Source organism: Portunus trituberculatus, chromosome 49, assembly GCF_017591435.1.
Source record: "Portunus trituberculatus isolate SZX2019 chromosome 49, ASM1759143v1, whole genome shotgun sequence".
Classification (NCBI taxonomy): Eukaryota; Metazoa; Arthropoda; class Malacostraca; order Decapoda; family Portunidae; genus Portunus; species Portunus trituberculatus.
Window position 1 is genome coordinate 10,970,360 of NC_059303.1, and position 25,000 is coordinate 10,995,359.

At 44.3% G+C, this 25,000-nt stretch overlaps 1 protein-coding gene across 3 annotated transcripts in view; it reads right to left on the reverse strand.

The window, feature by feature from the left end:
* The window catches only part of LOC123499346 (homeotic protein ultrabithorax-like), an 817,282-nt gene that overhangs the window by 772,663 nt on the left and 19,619 nt on the right, over positions 1 to 25,000 (reverse strand). For all 3 annotated transcript variants that reach the window (XM_045247247.1, XM_045247228.1, XM_045247240.1), the window contains exon 2: positions 15,938 to 15,958. The gene's annotated coding sequence lies outside the window, so the exon portion shown is untranslated. The remainder of the gene's footprint in view (positions 1 to 15,937; positions 15,959 to 25,000) is intronic.

Below are 25,000 nucleotides of genomic sequence, written 5' to 3' on the forward strand. Positions count from 1 at the left end.
AGCGTTACTTAAGGCTAAATAATCACGGTTAATGAAAACGTGATGTACCGCTTTTCATTACCGGCTGAGTCTTACGAGCTTCATTACAATAGTCATGCAAAACAGAGGACTAGCAGCAGTCTAGCAACACTCACTGCTTAGTCCTTTATTGTTTTATATCCGTCATCACAAAACGCATATCACCTCCAAAAACACCACAATATTGAGGTGATTACTTGAGAATATTATGAATGGCTTTTTGCATATTTACCTCTAAACTTCATGGAAATAACAATAATTCCACATATTTGTCAAAAAAGGCGTTTAGTTCAAAATATGATTAATTACGTAGCGTTTTAAAAAAGGTGTTGGAGAAAGACAGAGACAGAGAGACTCACAAGAAGAGCCTCCACGTTGGCGGAAGCAGAGAAACAATGCCCAGGTGGAGTGGGTGTTGCTGATTAGGGTGGGAGTGGCCGCCAGTAATACAGCTAATGAACACTCCAGCCGCCCGCCACACCTGCCCCGACACGAAACTACCACCGGAGCGAGAGTGGTATTAAATCACAATAACCTTCCTTATTTGATGCGGAATTGAAGACGTTAATTGTAGTGTTGCATGTTTTGTGTTGCTTTTCAGCCGCCATCCTCAAATCAGAGCACTTTAACAGAGTAATTAGATAATGTTTAATGTTTGTAAGACTTAATGACTCACGCAGCATCCTCACTACGAAAATTAAGGCCACGTTGTCATTAAGAATGGAGCCACGTAATGAAAAGGGCAAAGGCATTAAGGACCAGATTGTCATTAAGAGTACACAAGTATAATAAAAAGAAAAAGGAAAGAGGCATGAGCTAAGTGTAAAATAAGAAAAAAAACATGAATTACAAACGTTGTACGAAACAAAAGGCAAAAGAAATTAGTGCAGGGAAGCAACATACTAAAATCATAATAATGAAAGAAATATCAATACATTATCACTTGAGGAAATCTTCATATGATTTGGGAGCAAAACAAAAAGGCCAGACGTAGAATGGATGGCATAAAAGCAGTATGAGGCTAAACTAACATTTTAAAGAATCAACAAAGACTTAAGATCCTTCTTTACATAAACAACAGGAAAATATGGCATAAAAAACTAACATTATAATATGAACCGCATCAACATAATTCATAAAGGAAAACATCGAGATAAAATAAACAACATTATATCAAAGATAAACAAAAACAAAGAAATAAGTTAGCCAACACAACACAAACCTATACCTATATGCATCGATGAAAACAAAGCTAAAATAACCAGCATTATTCTATCGTATATCAGCCTTAAAACAGTACAATACTAATTTACAATACTAATTTACATGATCGATGACGATGAGGCAAATAGAAACAAAGAGTATAGAAAAGATAAGATAAGTAAATAGTAAAAAATAGATACTATACAGCAAAAGTAACCGTGGCAAAAACAGAAAATCAACACAATACAGAGAAAGAGAGCGAGAGCGAGAGCGAATCGCACTCACGCCCAAACGGTGATTTGCATATTCACTGGATATAATTACATATTACAAGTGAAAGTCATTCCGCGTATATTAATGTCAGATGCGGCTGATTGATATGCTAACAGCCAATACGCGATGGGCCGAAAAATATCAAAACTGCCGATAAAATCATCCACCACGAAGCTGCTAATATTTGGCGCTCAGCTTTCACGAAAAAAACAAAAACCTATTTAATTATTCTTTTCGCTATTTGGCTCACAGCGCTGCCTCCTGGGCCTTGGGAATGACCGTGATGACCGTGAGTGGAATGAGGGGATGAGGGGATCAGGTGACAGTCTGCTATGAGGACAACTCTCTCTCTCTCTCTCTCTCTCTCTCTCTCTCTCTCTCTCTCTCTCTCTCTCTCTCTCTCTCTCTCTCTCATTTCCATTTTCCTACCCCCTCCTCTTCCCTCCCTCGACTGGCTATTGACAATTAAAGACTTTGTGAAATATGAAAATCAATTGCAACGCGCCATGCCACTATTCTCCAGTGTGAATATTGCAATATGCCTCTTCTGCCTCTCCCTCCTCCCCTGCCTCCCTCTCATCCTCCTACTCCACTTCCCTCTCCTCCTCTTACTTTTTTATTTTCCTTCTTCTTCTTTCTGCTTAATCTCCTTTCTAGCAGTTCGATAAATTAATTCGTCGACCGATACTTAAATGCCTAAGGAAGAGGGAAGGTGAGAGAGAATTCCACTTTAGCCCCAAATTCATGCTAAAACTCACCTTGCACGAGGCAAACTTAGCGCCTAGTTAAGGCAAGCTATCTAGAAATTTCGTAGTTAGGGCCGAGAGTATATAACTATATCAATATCTTAGGCGGCCTCTAAACCTGATATATATGCAGTTACCGAGCCATCCCGGGTCATGCAATACGAGCCCCGTTCATTTGGGTGTTGCGTGCACAGAATCCCTCCTGCCGCCCTCCCCTTGGCCCTTACGCGACCCCCTTTCCACCCCTTGCCCCTTGCCCTCCCCTGCATGACGGAAGGGCCGGACACTCACGCATGGGAATAAATGCATCGGGGGTTGTGCTGAATATAAAGTAGGTGGCTTAAGGGTTCAGTATAGTCCCTCCTTTACCCTCTCATGCTCTTTCTGTTTGGTTCTCCTACGTGAAGTACCTTATATTTTGTCCTCCCCGTTCACGTAAGCCTAACAGTTTCTTTCCTCCTGCTCTCTTTGTGTTATCGCCGTGTGCCTTTCTGTTTCTTCTTTCCTGTTCCATTACTCAATTTTCACTTTCCCTCCACCACGCTGTCCTTTCTTTATATTTTCGTATCCGTGAGGTCGCCTTTTCACCTACTTCACACTCCTCCTTTCTTCGTTCACTTCTCCTTCTCTCCTCCATTTCTTTTCGCCTTCTCCTTCCTCGGATCCTCAGTCGCACAACTCAACATCAGCAGAGTCTTAAACGAGCATTATTTCCCCTCTCGAATCCATCTTCATTTCCTTCCCTGTATATTTTCTCCTTAGGCTTGACATTACTGGATTTTCAGGCCAATCTTTGGGGGGATTTTCCAATGTTCTCCCTTCTCTGGGCCTCACCTTATTTTCCAATTTACTCGCTTTTCCCGAGAGCTTAGCTAAAAGGGAAAAAGGAAGAGATGCGAGGAAGGGACTACCAACCTCCCTGCTTTCCTGTAAACCTCCCTACTTCACACCCTCGTTCCTCTTCCTCCCTGTGTATAGTTCCTACAAACCCTCCTACATCTACAGCCTTCTAAAAACCTCCCTTCCTCGTATTTTTCTATCTTTATTAACCCTCCCTCCTTTCCTCACTGTTGTCGCCAAAATTCTACTTCTCGCACATTCTCTATACAAGTCACCCAAACCTCCCATCTCTCTCTCTCTCTCTCTCTCTCTCTCTCTCTCTCTCTCTCTCTCTCTCTCTCTCTCTCTCTCTCTCTCTCTCTCTCTCTCTCTCTCTTACTCCTCCACCTTTCTCAATTTCTGTTTCTCCGTAGCTTATAATCATCACCCTTACAGCTGTAGCGGGGAACGTGCACTTCGACTATCGTATTATGGTCGCCGTTCGGGAAATATTCATGTTAGTTACAACTATAGGAGGAGGATGCGGCGCTTCTTGCAGCGGCCGCATGTCGCCTACAATATATTGCTTTAATAGTCGTCAATCTTCATTCCACGAGACTCCCAGATGCCTTAACGGGTCTGTAGAGCATTTCCAGAGACGGTGATGCCACAGTTGGCTTTAGGAAGGGTCCAGGTGTAATTAGTAGTCGAAGTGGCCGCCACCTCTTCCCTCTCCTCCTCCATTTCTCCTCCTCTTCCTCTTCCTCCTCCTTTACTTCCTGTTACTCTGTTACTCTCCCTCTTTCACCTCCTACTCTTCCTTTTCTTCTCTCCCTTCTTCCTTTTCCAGATAGATTTGTCTCTCTCTCTCTCTCTCTCTCTCTCTCTCTCTCTCTCTCTCTCTCTCTCTCTCTCTCTCTCTCTCTCTCTCTCTCTCTCTCTCTCTCTCTCTCTCTCTCTCTCTCACACACACATTCACAGAGACTACTACTGTATCGCTTTCCCACGGTTCTGTTCTACCTTTCCCTAGTATCTATTGGTCTGTTTCTCTTTCTCTTCCTCTTCCTCCCTACTACTCCTCTCACTCCTTCTCTTCCCACCATCCGCTCCAGATAAAGTCAGATATAGCCTCCCCTGACCATTACCGGGGTGAAGGTTATATAGCCATTTATCGTGAGGCGTCTACTAAAGGGAGTGGAGGCTGCGTTATGTTTGATAATGCCGGAGCGCCTACTGCAGTATAACTAAAAATGATAAGAACTTCCATGGGAGGCAGTGCGCATGCGTTGGGCGGTTTTCAGTCCATGCTTCGGACGGCGGACGGCGACGGAGGAGAAAGAGGAAAAGAACGAGGAGGAGGAAGAAGAGAAGGAGGAGGAGGAGGAGGAGGAGGAGGAGGAGGAGGAGGAGGAAGAGGAAAAGGAAGAGGAAGAGGAGGAGGAGGAGGAGGAGGAGGAGGAGGAGGAGGAGGAGGAGGAGGAGGAGGAGGAGGAAGAGGAGGAGGAGGAGGAGGAGGAGGAGGAGGAGGAGGAGGAGGAGGGAGGAGGAGGAGTCCTTACAGAGAAGTAAATGGAGGAGAGAGAGAGAGAAAACTTACAATACAAGAGAGAGAGAGAGAGAGAGAGAGAGAGAGAGAGAGAGAGAGAGAGAGAGAGAGAGAGAGAGAGAGAGAGAGAGAGAGAGAGAGAGAGAGAGAGAGAGAGAGAGAGAGAGAGAGAGAGAGAGAGAGAGAGAGAGAAAAAAAAAAGAGTATGTGAACAGAGAAAAAAAAAATATACGAATCTATGGGGAGCAAAAATTTAGACAGAAACACACACAAAAAGAGAAAGTGCAGAGCGAGATTGTAGATATTAAATGGGGGAGGACTGGCTGAAGGGAGCGCCATATTGTTGGAGCTGGGAAAGGGGTGGGGCGCTACGTGATGTGGGTGGGACGAGTCTGGAAGGAAATGGGTGCGACTGACTGGGTATATACTTCAACTCGGGTATAATGGTGGGGGAAGTTACATTTTATAAGTTTGGTAAGGATACAGTATACATGTGGGTGTGGAAGGAAAAGAAAACAGATCAAGTCAGGGAATAAGAGGAGTATAGGAGCATAGGAGCATAGCAGAAGCCGTGAAGGAGCATGTCGTGTGGGGAAGACATGGATACTGGTGGGTGAGGCAGTGAAGGTGGTGTCTGGGTGTCTGGATACCGTCTTAATTAGAACAGAGGCGGTGAATTGGCTGTGAAGTTTTGAGATACGCGCTTAAGACGTTTTCCCTGTGTGTTTTTTGAGCATTAGGCTAATTGGGCGTTGCTAATGGAGTATTCGGTGTATTTTGGCAGAGTGGCTTAGCCTTTTGTGGAGGGATAATGAGAGCGTTCATTATCCATGCTCGCTTTCACCCTCCCTCTATCTGAATTTGCAGAGGACGTTCAGATTATGCATATGTATACGTCTTTGTGTTTAGATGTATGTAAACAAAACGTGATGGTGCGTAAATTGCATGATTGTTTTTAGCTGCGAATAGTAAATATCTTTGTTTATACTTTTTGGTCTCTGAGGGCTGAAGAGAATGGCGGTGCTTGCTGAGTTACGGTCCTTGAATATTTAGTAAACAAACACTGTGGCGGTTCCTAATGTGCCCCTCATCTTTACTGCCTCGGTTGTTTATTGTAAGAGTAACGAAGACAAAAGGAACAGTGACGGATTTTCATCATAGTTGATTAATATTTGAACTCTATAGAATGTTTAGAAAGACACAGAATGAGGAACTGTGGGGAAGGACACACAGTGATAAAGTGACTGCACACATAAATTGGCTCAAAGTAATGACGCAAGCAGAACACGTGGAGTAAGAAGGGGATTAGAGATAAGAATGAAAAAGAGCACTTAGACGGGAAGAAATATGAAACAGACGGCTGAGTGTCCAGGACGATAAGAGATAAATAAATACAAGGCAAGATGAAGAGCAGGGAGACAAAACGAGGAATACTGAGAGGGGAACTGAGGAGAAAGAGGACAAGAGGAGGAAAAGGAGGAGGAGGAGGAGGAGGAGGAGGAGGAGGAGGAGGAGAAAACTCGAACAAGGGAAGTTCATGAAAGAGAAGGAAGGGGAGAGAGAGAGAGAGAGAGAGAGAGAGAGAGAGAGAGAGAGAGAGAGAGAGAGAGAGAGAGAGAGAGAGAGAGAGAGAGAGAGAGAGAGAGAGAGAGAGAGAACGAAAATCATACGTATCAATGAAAGAATGTTAGAAACTGAGCTGTTATGAATGGTGGGAATGTGAACAAAAAATAATCAAGGGAAAGAACAAGGATGTGGTCGACGACTAAGTACAAGATGAGAGGAAAAGGAGGAAGGGAAGGAGATGAGAAGAGGAGGAGAAGGAGGTAAAGGAGGAAGAAAAGTAGGAGGGGGAGAAGGAAGAGGAAGTGGTGGTGGGAGGAGGAGGAGAAGGAGGAGGAGGAGGTGGAGGTGGAGGTGGAGAAGGAGGAGGAGGAGGAGGAGGAGGAGGTGGAGGAGGAGGAGGATGGACTGGCAATAACGAGGACGTAAAGTGTAAACTCGGTACACTGGGCGTCTAACTGCTCGTTTCACCCAGAACCAAAACTTTTCTGCCACAGTAAATTTCGAGGTGTAATTCAAGTGAATTTCTCCGGCCTTTGTATATCACGGCGCGGCAATTGCCATAAATTATTGCAGGTGGGCGAGGTGTTAGCGAGGGCCGGGCGTCGTTGCTCATTTGTTCCTGCGGGCCGCGGTGCATTATGGGAGCCCCGCCAAGCTGTTATTGCCTCTGCATTACACATCTGGTACACTAATTACGTCTGGGATAGCTTGATGGCCTCCCATTGGACGCCGTTTGAAATGCCTCCGATAAACAACAACGCCCAAGGTGGTTGTTCCTCCGCTCACGTTCTGCTTCGGGAAAAAATGGGTGAGGCAAAAACAAATAAATCAGGCGGAGCAAAACCCAAACACCACCATTTAGGAATTCCCAGCATTTATGAAAAACTATTGTAAAAAACAGACACACAAAAAAACGTAACAAATTCTACGTTGCCAGCATAAAATAAACTTTTCTTCCTGTCGCCTGAGATGAGAGGAAAGTTTAAAATTACAAGTCTAACAATTATCCCTCCATATTGTTAACTTTGCCAAGGGGGAAACTGTAAACGTGTGAGTGTGTATGTCTTGTGTGTGTGTGTGTGTGTGTGTGTGTGTGTGTGTGTGTCGTGCCTTTGTGTGTGTGTGTGTGTGTGTGTGTGTGTGTGTGTGTGTGTGTGTGTGTGTGTGTGTGTGTGTGTGTGTGTGTGTGTGTGTGTGCGTGAACCCTTGCATGATATGTGGCTCCTGCTGTCACATACTTGCTCGCACAACTGACTATACACGTGGGTTAGATTACCAAGCATCCGTCAGTCCGTCAATATCAAGAGTAGTCAATTAGTTAGTGTGACTGTGGCTACACACGGCATGGCTGAGCGTGTGTGCCGGTGCGTGCCCCGAGCAGCATATTCGAATATGTCCTTCCGTCCGACTATACGTATGTCCTCAAGCACCTATGCACGTACGTACGTATGTATGCATGTATGTATGTATGTATGTAAATGTGAGCGAGGGAATATGTGCGCGTGAATAACGTACACGTGGGAGCATGTGCGCGTCTGGTGGTGGTAGCGAGGTAGACCAGACGCTGGGGGCCGCGAGCGTCAGACATCTACCACAAGAGTTAATAAAGGTGAGATATGCTCCAATATGCTGGCGGAATGTTTAAAATTCTACCGCTCCGTCCAAGATAAACTTTGGGGCGCGCACGCTGTAGGGACTAAGCTACAGGGACTCTGCGTGGTGACTTCAGCCCTTACGGTGGTGGTAATGATGGCACTATCCTCAACCGGCGGCCCTTTAATATATTCAGCTGGATAAATAACCACCCGCTCTGGATATTGCGGGTACGTTTGTGGATCCGAATATACATTTCCTATCACATGCCCTCAGTGTATTTCTCCCCCAGATGTACACTCCCTGGCAGGTAACTCCTCTCAGTCTCAGCGTTAAATTCATAGTCAGGTATTTGGTCCGTGTTCTGGGAGCGTTAGAAGACATTGGAATTCACACCGAATACCGAGGACCAAGATAAAAATGGCGGCTAAGGACCACCCCACCAACTCATAGAGACAGATGATTGTTCTGACGCGGAAGAGGAAACTTGACTGTACTATAAAGAAAAAAATCTGAAAACAAGAGTGAAAGGAGGAAGGGAAAAATATTACGATGTGGAGAAAGAAAAATAAGATAAAAAAAGGAAAAGATAAGGAAAGGAGGCAAAGAAATCATGCAGATGCTAAGATAAACCAAATAATAACAAAATTAAACCAAGAGTAAAAAAAAAATAAAGGTAGAAAGGACACGAAACTCACCATACGAGTACTTATGTGAAATGAAGTATATGAAATGAAAATGAAGAGTAAAAAATAAAGGAGATGAAAACGTGGATGTGAGGTGAGCCACGTGACGGGGGGAGGATGAGAAGAAAGAAGAGAGAAAAAATGTGATGATAAACGGGAGAGGGGAAGATAATGATAGATGGCCACAGTAGTTACCCGCGGCGCATAGTAATTTAGGGCACAGGAAGAGGGACAAAGAGAGGGTGTAATATAGAAAAAATGAGGAGAGGAAACAGAGGAAGAGGGGTGACGATCAGAGGAGAGAGAGAGAGAGAGAGAGAGAGAGAGAGAGAGAGAGAGAGAGAGAGAGAGAGAGAGAGAGAGAGAGAGAGAGAGAGAGAGAGAGAGAGAGAGAGAGAGAGAGAGAGAGAGAGAGAGAGAGAGAGAGAGAGAGAGAGAGAGAGAGAGAGAGAGAGAGAGAGAGAGAGAGAGACAGACAGACAGACAGACAGACAGACAGACAGACAGACAGACAGACAGACAGACAGGCATATGAACACAGACAGACACAGAGAGGTCACAGAGAGAGAGAGAGAGGCAAGCAGAGAGAGAGAGAGAGAGAGAGAGAGAGAGAGAGAGAGAGAGAGAGAGAGAGAGAGAGAGAGAGAGAGAGAGAGAGAGAGAGAGAGAGAGAGAGAGACAGAGAGAGAGAGAAGGCAGACAAACAGAAGATAAACACAGACAAACAGACACACACACACACACACACACACACACACACACACACACACACACACACACACACACACACACACACACACACACACACACACACACACACACACACACACAGAACACAGACCGAAAGCAAATAGAGAGAGAGAGAGAGAGAGAGAGAGAGAGAGAGAGAGAGAGAGAGAGAGAGAGAGAGAGAGAGAGAGAGAGAGAGAGAGAGAGAGAGAGAGAGAGAGAGAGAGAGAGAGAGAGAGAGAGAAGCAGAAGGAAAGTAAGAGGGAGGCGGAGATAAACTGAGAGAAGGAAGAAGGGGAACTAAGAGAGGGAAGGAAGAGAGACAAACAACGGAGGAAGAGGAGATAAACGAAGCGGAAGGGTAGGAAGAGAAATAAACGAATAAAGGGAAAGAAAAATCAAAAGAAAGGAAAAGTAGAGAGAGAAATAGATAGAAAGGAAGGAGAGGAGAGGAAGGAAGAGGTGTGAGATTAACCGAGGAAGATGAGAGAGAGAGAGAGAGAGAGAGAGAGAGAGAGAGAGAGAGAGAGAGAGAGAGAGAGAGAGAGAGAGAGAGAGAGAGAGAGAGAATAGCGGAGGCACACCAGGAACAGTCAGGAGATATAAGTTTCCGGAATTAGTCAGGAAAATGCCTCCAGGTTATGGCGCTGAAGGACCGACCACCATTGTTCACGATTAGGGTTATTAAACAGGATATGGAGGGACAGGGGCCAAGCTAAAGCCGCAGCCTCCACAGACCTAAGGGCCTCACTCCTATGTTCAGACCACCATCGTCCTCACCCTTAAAAGCAAATCACACTAGCCCCGTTCCTGCACGCAACTCTTGATATAACTTTCATTGCAGGCGTGAAACACAGGCATTTGGAACAATTACCTAAAGGGCAAATTAGCTTGATTCGTGTTGGAAACTCATGACAATAAATGTTAGTGTGGTAATGTCTGCTGTAGTACTAGTAGTCTGCCGCCCTTCCGGCTAGTGCTCCCTGACGGCCATGCTCGTCTTGGGGCGTCACAGTGGCCTCGTCCTTGATCATGCCGCGCACGTAGGAAGGAAGGGGGAGGAGAAGGCCTCAGAAGCCGTCTCACCATTAGGTACTTGCTGGCCAGACTCCGGCAGGGATATTAGAGGGTGTAAGACGCATCCCCGCGCCTCCCTCACCTCCAGCGAGAATAATAATGAGCCCCACGTCTTAATGATGTGCTCCAAACAGACTCCCAAGAATGTTACTGGAATCACTCAGTGGCAACGTGTGAGGGCTGAGATGTTATGCTTGTTGTGCATCCCTCGTTTGTAACACATCCACGTGTGGGAATGCCTCATCTCACAAATTGCGATTCATTTTGTGATACTCACACGTAACGTGTGTGTGTGTGTGTGTGTGTGTGTGTGTGTGTGTGCTCTCTCTCTCTCTCTCTCTCTCTCTCTCTCTCTCTCTCTCTCTCTCTCTCTCTCTCTCTCTCTCTCTCTCTCTCTCTATATATATATATATATATATATATATATATATATATATATATATATATATATATATATATATATATATATATATATAGAATATGAAGTGGAGCAGATACCTCAATTTATTGTCTATATTTCAAAAGATATAGTCGAAGTTTGTTCGATGTATCTGTTTCATTTATTTTATGCACCAACTCAGCATATTCTGCTATCAGGTGCTGATGCCACATGAGTCCTTGCCCCACACACGCGAACACACACACACACACACACACACACACACACACACACACACACACACACACACACACACACACACACACCACATGGTTTGAATAATTCTTCCATTGCTCTTAGAAAATCCATGCCTTAAATACTGTGAGGGCAAATAGGCAAAATACACCCTCGATATGATGTACAATTTCTCACCTCAAACGACCAAAGTTGCTGCCGTTCCACAAAACTTTTGTGCTAGAAAAGATCAATTTCGTCATAATTCGTCCCCCGGTTGGACACGAACCCCCAACTTTTGTACAGGGGAAAAAGTCCGAACAAAATGTCCTTAAAATGTTCCCCGTCAGCCTGGCCTTGCATTTTAGGGGAAGGGGAGAGAGAGGGACGCAATGGAGGGCTGAGGGAGGGCTATGGGAGGGTTGTGAGGCTGCGTGAGGGGAGAGCTGCCGTGCACTTGTTCTACGGCACTGTAAAAGTAGAGCATAACAAAAAAAGTTTCCTGGTCATTTTGAGACTCAGCCATTGGAATAAAATGTAAATACCTAAATATTAGAAATCGGATATATTATAAGGAAGCACGAAGTAAATTCTTGTAGTATTTGAAACAACGTATCACACAATATGCATAGTAAGGCCCTGAAAAGTGCAATAGCTGGAAAACTACTGCAAAACAGAGGGAAATGTGCAAAAAAAAAAGAAAGAAACACGAAACCTGAAACAATACTCTTTGTTCCCTTCCTCTTTTCAGTGAAACGGAAAATCGTCAGAAGTAAGACAAAAAAATGCCAGCCAACTTTAATGATACAAATGCAATATTTACTCTTAATCAACACTAATCATAACACGCCTCACAGCTCCCGTCACTTTGCTGGGAGTAAACTCAGTGCCAATCAAGCAGACACGCCAGCCACCCCGGAAAGGACGCTAAGAGAGAAAGAGAAAGGGAAAGGGGAAAAAGAAAACCCAAGATAAAGAAAAGAGAGCGAGGAGTTGTTGCGTTAGAGAAAATGGAGCAGGGTGGCCTGACCGGGTCGTCGCCACTGACGCAGACGACCCCTAACACCACTTAAGGATATCGTTTCCTCTCCTTTACTCTTGCTCTCCAAGTCTTAATTATCTAATTTGTTTACTTACCCTCAAAACACGAAATAAAAGTTTTAGGCGGGGGTCTGTCTTTCGAAGCCACATAAAGACTTGGAGTTTGAAGGAGTTGCCGAAGGAGGAGCGAGTTTACGGGAAAAGACTTTGGGGGAGTTCCCTTCACTTTTACCTTTATTTTTTTATCTTATTTTTAGAAATTCCTTTTCTCCTCGGAATTTTAGAGTTTCTTCCCCAGCATCAGAAGAGATTCGTCGTATTTACACACCCGACATTCACTCCCAGCCCTTCGCTTCCGGGATGGGAGGAGAGTAAATCAATACCTTGCACTTTGTAGCAGAAGGAGGAGGAGGAGGAGGAGGAGGAGGAGGAGGAGGAGGAGGAGGAGGAGGAGGAGGAGGAGGAGGAGGAGGAGGAGGAGGAGGAGGAGGAGGAGGAGGAGGAGGAGGAGGAGGAGGAGGAGGAGGAGGAGGAGGAGGAGGAGGAGGAGGACAGGGGTTAGGAGTATGGAGGGTACACGTGGGTGGAGTAAAAGTAGGAGGGAAAGGGGGAAGGACAACGAAAAGTGTGCGTATGTGGCGACCAAGACACGTAACTCTGAACGTGAATAATTGTTTACATTACAGGTCTGACGGAACTCCGATGCTCAGCTGACGAGGCCGATGACGTATACGGAGACGAACATGGCGACGAAGGAGAAGACGGAGGAGAAGAAGGTGGAAGTGAAGGTGAGAGAGGGAAGAGATACGGGCTTAGGGAATAAGAGAGATGGGATGAGAGGAGGGGGTGAAAGGAAGCTGCCGAAGTGTGTGTCCGTCACTCGGTTCGTTACTGTCCAGACTTCGATCACCTCAGCAGGTACACAGGTAAGCTCTCGAGACCTTGGAGGGCGTCAGCGTCACCCTCGGCCCTCACAACACCTCCTCTTCACTGAGTCTCTCCACAAACTGCTCCTCGCCGTATTTAGAGACATGAATTTTCTTCCCATCCCACGTTTCAGGGGGGGAAAAAGTGAGTGGAATATTGGCTAGAAAATTTAGCATAAGAATTTCAGGGGAAAAAATATGAGAGTTCGTTAAAATTCGGTCATTATGGGTCAGGTTATGACTCCCCGGGTAAGCTATTTTATAATCTATGTATTTATGCCTATATAAAATAGCTCAGTTTAGGTGACAGATTCGGCCTATCCATTTAGGCTGGATAATGGACGCCTGCTTGACCCGAGACAAAACACTGCGCCAGGCAGCGACCGAGTCATAAATATTTGTGGGCGAGATATATGGCTTTTCACGACATGATACGGTGCTGAACGCTTTATATAACGAGATGGGAGCTTTTATGGCTTTCCGGGTGCCAACATTTCATCCATATAATGATGAAAAAAGATTAATTCTTCATTTGTTTATCTACTTTATTTATTTGTTTATGTAGTCGCCGGAAGTAGCCTCCTATCTTGCGTATCTACTTGGTGGTCCCTGATTGTTTTTTTGTCTTGAGAAATGGTAGCTTTTATTTTTAATGGCCTCGCTCTGGTGCGAGAGCTATAAAGAACACGCCCTCGCTCAAAGATTACCTCCATTTGTGCACTTTATGCTACAATCTTCTCTTTGTAAGAACGCCATAAGTTTTGATAAAGGAGTAGGCAAAGTTGGAACATCGGTTACATTTTAAGAGTATCCCCGCCAGGTGGCCTCAAACAGAATCCCCGCCTACATCACGCCGGCTCATTACACTTTCACTTCTTTACGGCGCTCGTAATGACCAAGTGCCGCCTTGCACACCTACCAATACGTCATTAACAAATTAACCAAACGTTCGTGCAGCGTCAGTTAAGCGGCCGACTGTTCCCTGAAGAGTCAAGGCTGCCTTACATTACCGTCAAGAAATTTCGTGGGACGTCTCCCCATAGGTGCATTTTAATTTTCGTGGCGGTGTCTGGAGTGAGTGACGAGGGGACATTTCTAAACTTTATCATTCTATTACAAGAAAAGCAAATATTGCGCATGTAGTGGGCTGCAGGTGGTGTGATGGAGGGGGCCGTTTGGGCACGCGAGGAGCCCGTTATTGGGATGGACTGCCCTGATGGAAGGGGCTCCAGGCCGCTAACATATTTCCATACATGTGGAAAATTAAGACCAAAGCCCTTCCAAGTTTAATTAGAGGCTTCCATTAGTCAGGAAACTTTTCCGGAGCACTTGTGATTTAATAACTAAAATTATTTCCTTCCAGAGTAAGGGATTCTGAAGACGTTTTCCAGGATTTAGTTTCAAGTTTCAAAGCAGCAAAGTTAATATTAACACTAAAGGTAAATAAGTGCTTCATACCTTAATGCCCAACCTCTACACTTCCATAATATTGCACTTTACATCGCAGGAAGTACGTGCATAAAAAACACCGTAATCATTTAGGGATATGCAAACGTTCCCCGAGGCCTTAAACTCGTATATATGAAACTATAACAAAACAACACGAAGAAACAACTACTCTGGATCTATTAGCGTGAACCATGGCCTCAAAGGAAGACGACGAAAAGGAAAAGGAAGAGGAAGAAGAAAAGGAGAAAAAGGAGGAAAAAGAGGAGGAGAAAGAGGAAGAGGAAGACGAGGAAAAGGAAGAAAAAGAAGAGAAGGAAGAGGAGGAGGAGGGGGATGCAGAAGGGGAATGGAGAGGGACGCAAAGGAAGGGGAGAGCTGGTACGGAGGATCAACGACTCTGGGTGGCTAAGAGAAAACCCGGGTCTTGTCCCTTATATGTAGAGCACCATTACACGAGGGGAGAGGAAAAAGGGGGAGCATGAGAGGACGTCCTATTAACATTCCAGCATTACATTCCTGACGTAGGGATCTCCAGGGCACCATCTCCAAGTTTGGAACACGAGACACGGTCGGGCGAAGCGGCAGCCCTTGTGACACCATCGTAACTCTGCCTCACTCATTGTTTATAAGACCCCAGCCAGCACCCCGGTTTTCCTTCAGGAGGGATCAGGAGGTGGGAAGGTCGTGGGAGGACTTTGCATAGGGAAGAGAAATGCGTGAGACAAAGTGCCATAAATAGATAGAGTAAACGACGCCATAGGAATAAAATCGCACGAAGGATGGGAGGGTGAGAGGAGACCTATACGAACAATATGAGTTGAGACTTAAATTCACGAGATAAAGTCTTTTTTTTCAATGTACTTACAACAGCTGACTTCAAAGTTAACTGAAATTCAGTATAAAATATCAACAAGTCCACAAACCATTGTTATACTTAAATTAACAAGTAAATCGCCATTCGGTAAAACATACAACATAAAAGCATTGTAGTAGCCAACAACGAAAAACGAAAACAATACAAGCACCCTAAAGAAAATAAGAAAATACTATTTCCAGTAGGAAGAAAAAAAAATGTATTAAAAAATCGCTGATTAGAAAGAAGGGGGCGGTGTTAGCGCAAGGCTGTATATGTAAAGCTCAAATTTGCATATGACCCCCTCACCCTCCCAACAATACACGAGGGGGAAAACCTTATCGGTGATTGATCAGTTTATCTTATACAGAGATAATGACGAGGGCGACGCAGGTTCATTTAGACAATATCGATGTGTGAATGAGAAGTCTAGAAATTGAACGAGGGAAGCCATTTTTGCGATAAGGAAAAACAGAAATTCAATTATGGCTTCCCTTTTCCATGCCCTTTAAATATGGCCGACCAGGGGGTAGGCGCTGCAAATATAAAATGTTCATTCGGGATAAACTCCATTTTCGAGCACAAACCACCACTAGCTTTAATTTCATTAGTCGAATTTTTATCCTCGCTGCATGCGGCCGGGATAGTATATATGCAAACAATTAAGTTAATAGAATACAGAATAAAATGATATTAAAATGGCGACCACAAAAGGGGGAAATTAAAAGAAAAAAACAATATCCCACCACAGAGCTCCCAAAAATAATAATAAAAACAATAACAACAGCATTTGCCTTACCTGTAAAGAGGCGTCAGAGACCTGGAAAGAATAAAGAGTAATTAGTAATCACACACAGGTACGCTGGACAAAATAGCACAAAAACCTTATATATAAACACACATACCAACTACATGCCAACTACAGTCCAGAGCATTGATACTGGCCGCCCTCAACACTGAGCATTCCCTCCCTGCATGCCTTCCAAACCCCAGGGACGTGAATGTGTCATAGTGAAGGGGGCCTCGTCATCACTGAACCTTAAGGGCGACTAATGAAAGGTTGCTGATAGGTTACGCCCAAGATTTCACTCATCATTAAGGCATCAAAGACTGTCAAGGGGATACTTCTCAATTCTACAACACTGAAGAATGTCCATGTGCAGCAGCTTTACGCATACACACCCGCCTTCGCGCTGTATTCGGGGCCGGACGCTACTCTGGGTGAAATTATTGGGCTGAATTTGCCGTCCAGTATTCAAATTGCAGGCGGGGTTGTGCAATAGAGCCTCGTTACTAAGGCAATCTGATTTGTTGATTCGACGTCCCTTTGCTTATATTTGTCCGGGAGATAATGCACGAGGGACAAGCTATAATTTTCTCGATAACACTAATAGGGTGTTCCTGCCCTTATGTTTTTTTCTCTCTCTCTCTACAGGTGCAATGGTTGTGGAATTTACGTGTTTTCTGTTTCCACCTTCTTTAGTGCAACATGTCACGTGCAATTTGCCTAAAATCGCTAATTGCAGGAAACAATAACAGCGTAGAGAGCAAAAAATATTAGAGTCATTGAGTGCTTGGAGATATGGGAGGAATATGCAAAGCAACACGTGCCATAATTCTTTGCTTCCTTATCTTTTTCCTGAATTGGAAAATATCTGCGAGAAATATTACCCCTCCATTTCCCTCCCGGTTCCTCCCCTTTCATTCGCTGCATCCATTCCAAAAAGTAAACGGAATCCTGCTAAAATCCTCACCCCCACTGCCACTATGACGCCCCCCTGTCACCCCTTTCTCTTGTCACCCCTCCCTATGTCACCCCTTCCCTTTCTATCCTGCTCGACACCCCTCCCCCGAATCACTCGTTCCCCTTCTCACCCCTCCCGTCTAATCTCTCCAACCCCCAACCCGCCCCGTTGCCAGTCCGTGTCACCCCCTCCCTGCCGGGCATATAGCAACTGTTCCCATGCCCGTGTGAATAGTCAAGCGAACCCGAGCGGAATGAGAGAGTATGTGTCTTTTATTTTATTCTTTTTTACACTCGCAGGGAAACTATGTCCCGCTTTTCCCTTTGATTTTTAAGTTATTTTGCTGTAATTTTTGCTCCCGCTTCTTAGTTGTGACGTTATGCGTTCCCCGTTGAAGTCTTGTAATGGAGTGCCGCTGTATGTATGGGGGATGAAAATTATAATATCTATGGTACAAAGGAAGGAGGGGAAAAAGTACATAGTGATGATTATTAAATTCAGAAAAAGAGTTACATATCATCAAATAGGATTAAAATCACAGCAAAATTACGAAAATGCTTCAGTACCTTACACGGAAATAATGTTAACTTATAACTTTTCTTCTTCACTTTAACTCCTCCCTCACAAAAAAATTCACCAAAAAAAAAAAAAATCTCAACAAAGAAGCAGAAGATTAAAGGGAGAAAAAAAAGCAGGAAGGAATATATATTGAGGTGCAATAATGTACGTCTTCATTTTCATCATTCTCACGCATTTCACCGTTATCTCATAATCTGCTCCTTTTCTTGGCGACTCAGAGTGGGAGGAAGACGCAGGAATGCCACCAAAGCCACCACATTTCTCAAGCATTTTCTATTGTCCTACACATCACCTCCACGACACGTCCACACGCACAAAGGAACTCTCTCTCTCTCTCTCTCTCTCTCTCTCTCTCTCTCTCTCTCTCTCTCTCTCTCTCTCTCTCTCTCTCTCTCTCTCTCTCTCTCCTCAAGTCTGTCCGCCTCAGCCAGTCTACTTTTTGTATTCTTTATACATGTGTCCGTCGTCTTTTTCAATCCTTTATCTCCGCCTCCTTCGTCACCTCCACTTGGCTTTGTTTCCATTGTTCGGTTCCTTTGTCTGCCTCGTTCTCTCTCTCTCTCTCTCTCTCTCTCTCTCTCTCTCTCTCTCTCTCTCTCTCTCTCTCTCTCTCTCTCTCTCTCTCTCTCTCTCTCTCTCTCTCTCTGTCTTTATTTTTTAAATAAATGGTGTTTCCATCTTTAGAAACTTATTAATGAATTAATAGATGATAAAATACACAAAATTGTACATAAAAAATGTTACATGAATGAAAATGATAAATATGAATTCTCCTTTTTGCTAACAATACTGATAAAAAAATGACAAGCCAAACAAGCAAAATAACCTTGAAAGAGGAAGAGAAAAGAAATCTTTATGATGCACGCGGTACGCGCCAAGGAGGTGAAAAAGTCAAGAAAGAGAGTTCCAAAGAAGTAAGAGGAAGAAAATTTGCCTATTTTCCTTATTATTATTCCAGAGCGAGGAGGAGGTGGTGTTGGTGGACAGAGGTCGACTCCCCTCGCCCCTGACCGCCCATTAGAGCCACGACGCATCTAATTTTAACCTCATTTCGAACAAAGAAGTCCCAGTGACGTAAAGATCGGGGTCATTTGCATTAGTGGTAATCAGGGCCAGCTCTAGACCCAAGGTAATTAAGGGCCCTCACGATCATTAGTCAAGGTGAGGGAAGGAAAGAAGGAAGGAAGGAGGGAAGGCTGTCGAGGGCTCTTAGAAAACAACAACCTCAGGGGAAGACTCGAAGCACTAAGGGAGCGAGTAGATCAAGGTGACTATCCAGAAGGAAAGAGCTGTTGTTACTAAGAAGTTTATTGCTTCCTGTGTGTTGTGAGCTGTGTATGTGTGTGTGTGTGTGTGTGTGTGTGTGTGTGTGTGTGTGTGTGTGTGTGTGTGTGTGTGTGTGTGTGTGTCTATGTGTAAAGGGAGAGACAGGTGGAGGATAGAGAATATAAAGCTCTTCCAAGGAACAAAGACACACACACATACACTCATACACACACACACACACACACACACACACACACACACACACACACACACACACACACACACACACACACACACACATGGAGGTCCGGGCCAAATTTATCTCGCCCCGTAAAATATCTATTCAGTGTGCAATCTGCCTGCTGAGAACGGCCATGTCCCACCGTTCCCCACGACATGTCAACAGCGGCCCGTCATCCCACACATGCCACCCCGCGCCTTAATCTTCCTCCTTCCAGGTCCTCCCGCGCATAAAACCCCATTGACGAGAAACATGGCCGCCTCATTCCAACTAAAACAAACTGTACAAAACATTATCTTAAATTCGAGGTAAAAATATCCCCCATCAAAGGCAATCTCTTGTTTACACTATTGAGTTAATGTCGCTGTGCCTCTGTTAGGCTTAATGATTATTTAACTTAAGACCGTCCTTCATTTTTCATTCTTGCCTCTTTTCTTTTCTTTCCAGCGTTAAGTATACGGCATCTTGTTTTCATGACAGTGTTTTCACAGGCGAGACACAGTAATGTATACCCTTGACTGCCCTGTATACATGCACATCTAAGCAGCATTACTAGAACTAGAAATTATGCGACATGCACATTGTGAGTCGTGTCATGCGTAGAAGTGGTCATGAGGTGAAAGAGGAGGGCTGGACGCAGGACAGGGAGGGAGGCAAGAGCAGTGGTATGTTACAACAGACTAAGATTCTTTTCTTTTTTTTTATCTTTCGCAAATATTCCACTATTCCATAAAAGGCTTGTCGACACTGCTCAGCCCCGACACCAAGACGCATTCACTCGTGCAGCAAAAACTCAGGTCTGATTGAAGGAAGCTAATGAAAGCCTAAGGATATTTGTGATTCCGCTGTTGGCATTACTCGAACGCAGGTCCTGTATTTAGAAGGACGGTGAGTTATCTCTTAATCTACCAATGTTACAATTAACTCACGCACCACCAATCAAGCGGGATACGATATCTCAATACACAGGGCGCGGAGAAAAACGTACGCCCTTTAGAATGGCCAATCAGAGGGGCTGTTGGTGCGAGAACGGCCAATCACAAACGAGCGTTGTCAGCCTAATAAACACATGCTAGACTATTTGATGATCCTGTGAGTGCCCGTCTGGGTAATTAATGGAACAGTTCTCGTGGATCAAAACAGTGGACGACGGACATTACTACCGCACACCCTCGTCTGTCTCCCGCCCCAAATTCCTGTGACCAGCGCCCCTACAACCCCTATATCTCCCGGGACCCAAAAAATGAGATCCCAAAAAAGTGCGAGAGATAGCAACAGGGAAGTGTAGAGGGATGAAATTATATCATCCATGTTTATGATTTTTGTTTTTACATATATATAAACACCGGTATCCGTAAATAATTTCATAAACAAAAGAGATCACAACTAGAGGCATTCGTTTTAGGGATTAAACGATTCATAGAATAATTTCAATAAATGCGTTTAAAATTAAAGACTTAACATGGTTATCAATTTATAATTTGGCATTTCATTCCCATGTATACAGTGTGTGTATATATATATATATATATATATATATAGAGAGAGAGAGAGAGAGAGAGAGAGAGAGAGAGAGAGAGAGAGAGAGAGAGAGAGAGAGAGAGAGAGAGAGAGAGAGAGAGAGAGAGAGAGAGAGAGAGAGAGAGAGAGAGAGAGAGAGAGAGAGAGAGAGAGAGAGAGAGAGAGAGAGAGAGAGAGAGAGAGAGAGAGAGAGAGAGAGAGAGAGAGAGAGAGAGAATAAAAAAATGGCTTGAGACAATGGAAAGAGCAGCAGAAGAAACCCTGAACACTGCAAAACACAGATCTATGATATCAGATTTCAAAACAGCAAGTAAAAGAAAAAAAAACTTCTATAGGACCATTTTTTCCCCCGCGCCATCACCGCGGCCTTACAAACATAACCATGCATTTTCAACTGTGTTCGTCGCCGCGTCACAAACAACGCAGTAACTCCAGGCACAAGAAAGCCAAGCACAGCCGTAAACTGGCCGTGACCTAGAGCTTCGGGTAGAGTGACGACCCTCTGCTGACCTACGACCCATACATATGTAATCTAGGAGACCCCACCGCCTCTAATTCATCCCGTGTTTTTGTTTGTGAAGTGAAAAATGCGGTAAATTACTCTGGCAATTTGCTATCGACATGCGGACAATTTTCTCAAGATTATGTTTGTGCATCGTGGATAGGGGCATTCCTCCCTCCCCCCTTTATTTCGTAATCACAGAGGCATTTAAAACTTCTCAAATTTTCTTTTGTTAAAATTTTAGTGTATGTCCGGAAATACTGTAATTTTTATGACATAAGGCAAGTTACTAATCCACGAGTTGCTAAACTTTAAGAATTAAACTGTTTCCTTCGTGATCACAGAGGTAATAAAAAAAATCGTGTCGTGGCTAAATTCTGTATTTTCCGGGAGTGTCTACTTTGTTGTGATTTACTGGCCAAACACAATCATCTGGAAATACAGAAAAACACTGTATTTATTTCGTGAAGACACTCGGAAAATAAGAATTAAGAACCCTGCGGAAAGTCCGGAGACATTTTTTCTTCTGCATCATTACATATATTTCGTAACATCAAGCGAGAAAAAAAAGATGGAAAAACATTCTCGGAGCCTGTTGTCCTACTTATTCTTAATGATAATGAGCAGGAAACTTGCAACATACTAAACTGTGGTGATAATATTTTAATCACACAATACTTACTTTCCACTCCACTGTCACTGTTTTCCTTCGGGACACATTTCCTAATTCCTACTTTTTTTGTGCTGCTGCACCAACGTGTGCCTCATTACCGTGTGTATTGAGGTGCAACACAGGAAAATTAATGTCTAATCGTTTCTAAATTAGGATGAATTATAAGCAATTAAGGGATTACGGTGTCCAGGTTCAGGGGGAATTACCTTTTATGATTTGAGGTCCACAATATTCATTTTTGAGCATAACACCTGAGCTAACTGGGGCTATAAAGATTTTGCGGCCCATTATTGCATTGCGTTCTCAAAATGATGACGAGAGCCACTAATTATATCGCCCATCTCTAATCACATCACCTGTAATTAATAAGCGATTACGCCCACAAAGTGTACCGAGAGAGCTCCCGGTCGCGTGATCGCAGGAACCATCACGACCCACTACAAATTAAGATGCTTGAGAAATGAGCTGAAGTTGTCTAGTCACACACACTCGGGGTCGCTTCCCTCGTCGTTCAGAGCAGAGACAAGGAGGGAAGAAAACGAGCGTGTGGATGGTAAGGCCAAAGAAAGGAAAGACAAAAGAGAAGAAAAGGAGGGAAGGAAGAGGGAGGAACCACCTCTTCCATGTCTCGCATCATTTTTACTCTCTCTAGCTCGATCCTAACTGCCCTTCTACATCCCCCAGCCCGTCTACCGCAATCCTGGGCGTCGGCGGCGGTAGGTTTTCGGCAATTTCTTGTCTCGGCGGAGTTGGGCGGAGGCGAGATCGTCCGTCCAAGCTAAAGGTCCTCTACGGTTGGCCAGAGCCTCGCAGGGGGCCAACTAGATCGATCTGTGACCCCCCTGACAAGTGTTTTCCCAGTAAATTCTTTTTTTTCTGCTGGGAGATATAGACAAGGGCCCCTGCGAGACTGGGAGTCTTTTTTTTTTTTTGTTGTTGTTGTTGCTTTTCTTGTCTTACCGGAGGTGGACTGAATCTTGGGACCCATTGGAAGAAGAGGAGAAGGAAGAGGAGTAGGAACTGGACGTAGCGGAAGAAGGAAAATAAGAGGAGATGGAGACAGAAATTAAGAAAGAAAGGACCAGTGGAGGAAGATGAGGAGGAGGAGGAGGAGGAGGAGGAGGAGGAGGAGGAGGAGGAGCAGGAGGAGGAGGAGGAGGAGGAGCAGGAGGAGGTGGACGAGGAGGAGCAGGAGGAAGAGGAGGAGGAGGAGGAGGAGGAGGAGGAGGAGGAGGAGGAGGAGGAGGAGGAGGAGGAGGAGGAGGAGGAGGAAGAGGGAGAGGGAGAGAGGAGGAAGAAGAAAGAAACGAGAAGGAAGAGATAGAGGAGAGCAAGAAGGAAAGGAATGAGAAAAATGAAGAAGAAGAAGAAGAAGAAGAAGAAGAAGAAGAAGAAGAAGAAGAAGAAGAAGAAGAAGAAGAAGAAGAAGAAGAAGAAGAAGAAGAAGAAGAAGAAGAAGAAGAAGAAGAAGAAGAAGAAGAAGAAGAAGAAAAAATGATGATGATTATGATGATGATGATGATGATGATGACGGTGATGACGATGGAAAAAAAGAAAAGGAGAATAGAAAGAAGAAAGCAGAAAGAATTAAACCAATAACAAAACAAAAAAGAAACTAAAGAAGAAAGCAGAACGAAATCAGAGAAGAAAAAAGAAACAAGAGAGAGAGAGAGAGAGAGAGAGAGAAGACGCCGAGGAGGAGAAAGAGAAGTAGGAAATAGAAGAACAAGAGAAATCGAGGTGGAGAAGAAAAGGGTCACGAGACGGGGAAGAGTAAGGGATACCCGGTAGAGAGGAAGGGAAAAGTATTTGGTTACGGATGGCAGGGTAGTGTAAGGGAGAGGGCGGCACGCACACCATGATGCACACGAGGAGGTGACGGAGAGCACCATCCAACGAAAGCAAGAGCGAGAGAGAGAGAGAGAGAGAGAGAGAGAGAGAGAGAGAGAGAGAGAGAGAGGGCAAGGAAAAAATTGAAAGCGAAAAAAAAGAAAGAGGAACACAGACACATATCAGAGAGAGAGAGAGAGAGAGAGAGAGAGAGAGAGAGAGAGAGAGAGAGAGAAGCAGACTGGCGATCAGACAGAGGAATAAAAGAAAACGCAAATATATATATATGCAAGTAGATGGACAGACAAAACAAGGGAGAGAGAGAGAGAGAGAGAGAGAGAGAGAGAGAGAGAGAGAGAGAGAGAGAGAGAGAGAGAGAGAGAGAGAGAGAGAGAGAGAGAGAGATTGTCCAGACCCACTCAAAAACTGAGAGATAAACTGCCGCTAGAGGAGGGGAAAGGAAATGAAAAACATGAATAAGAAAGAGTGAGTGAGAGATAGAGAAGAGAAGGAGGGGCAGGAGGAGAAAGAGGAGAAGGAGAAGAAAGAGGAGGAGGAGGAAGATGAAGAGGAGGAAGAGGAGGAGGAGGAGCAGGAGGAGGAGGAAGAGGAAGAGGAAGAGGAAGAGGAAGAGGAAGAGGAAGAGGAAGAGGAAGAGGAGGAGGAGGTGATACAAAGCGACAAAAGGAGCACAAACAACAGACACAACATGCGCAATAAGATGAAAGAACAGGAACAGTATAATATCACGCAATTGAGAAGAAAAAATTAAAGTATGCACAAACAAAAGCAACGGCATCAAGGAATTCAAGCACACACACATATGCAAGTTTTTCACTTTATATATATATATATATATATATATATATATATATATATATATATATATATATATATATATATATATATATATATATATATATATATATCCGCATACACATTTCCTGTTCCTATGTGGCGCAAAGGTACAATTGCAACGTTTGGGAATTAAAACGGGCAACTCTAAACGGCTCTGAGGATTAGTTGGGTTTAAGCTCCGCGGTTGGCCTGGCAGGTCTGAAGGCTGCTCCTGCTATACTGTTCTTGGGAGATGGACGATTTTCTGCTTCTGAAACTAACTATTTTCGTTCTCAAGTCGACCGACCGTATGTAAGACATACAATATTAAATATAAAAGAGGTATATATTCTTAATCTTAAATCTTTCTTAAATATTTGTATTTCTGTTGTTTTCTGTCCCCTTCCTACTAGCGAGAAAAAAAAAATAACAACAGCATCGTAGGACCGTTGTAATCGCGTGCTAATTTGAGCGTAATTCAGTTGGTGCCTTGTAACTCCCTTCCAAGAGCACATTTCCTCATCCCCTACTACTTCCTTCCCACTCCCTCCCCCTCTGTCGTTCCATATATCTCCCCACCCTCCGTTCCTCTCTCCTCCCCTACCCACCCACCTCACGCTCCCTAGTCTGTCCCCTTCCCTCCCATCTATCCCTTACCCATTTCATCT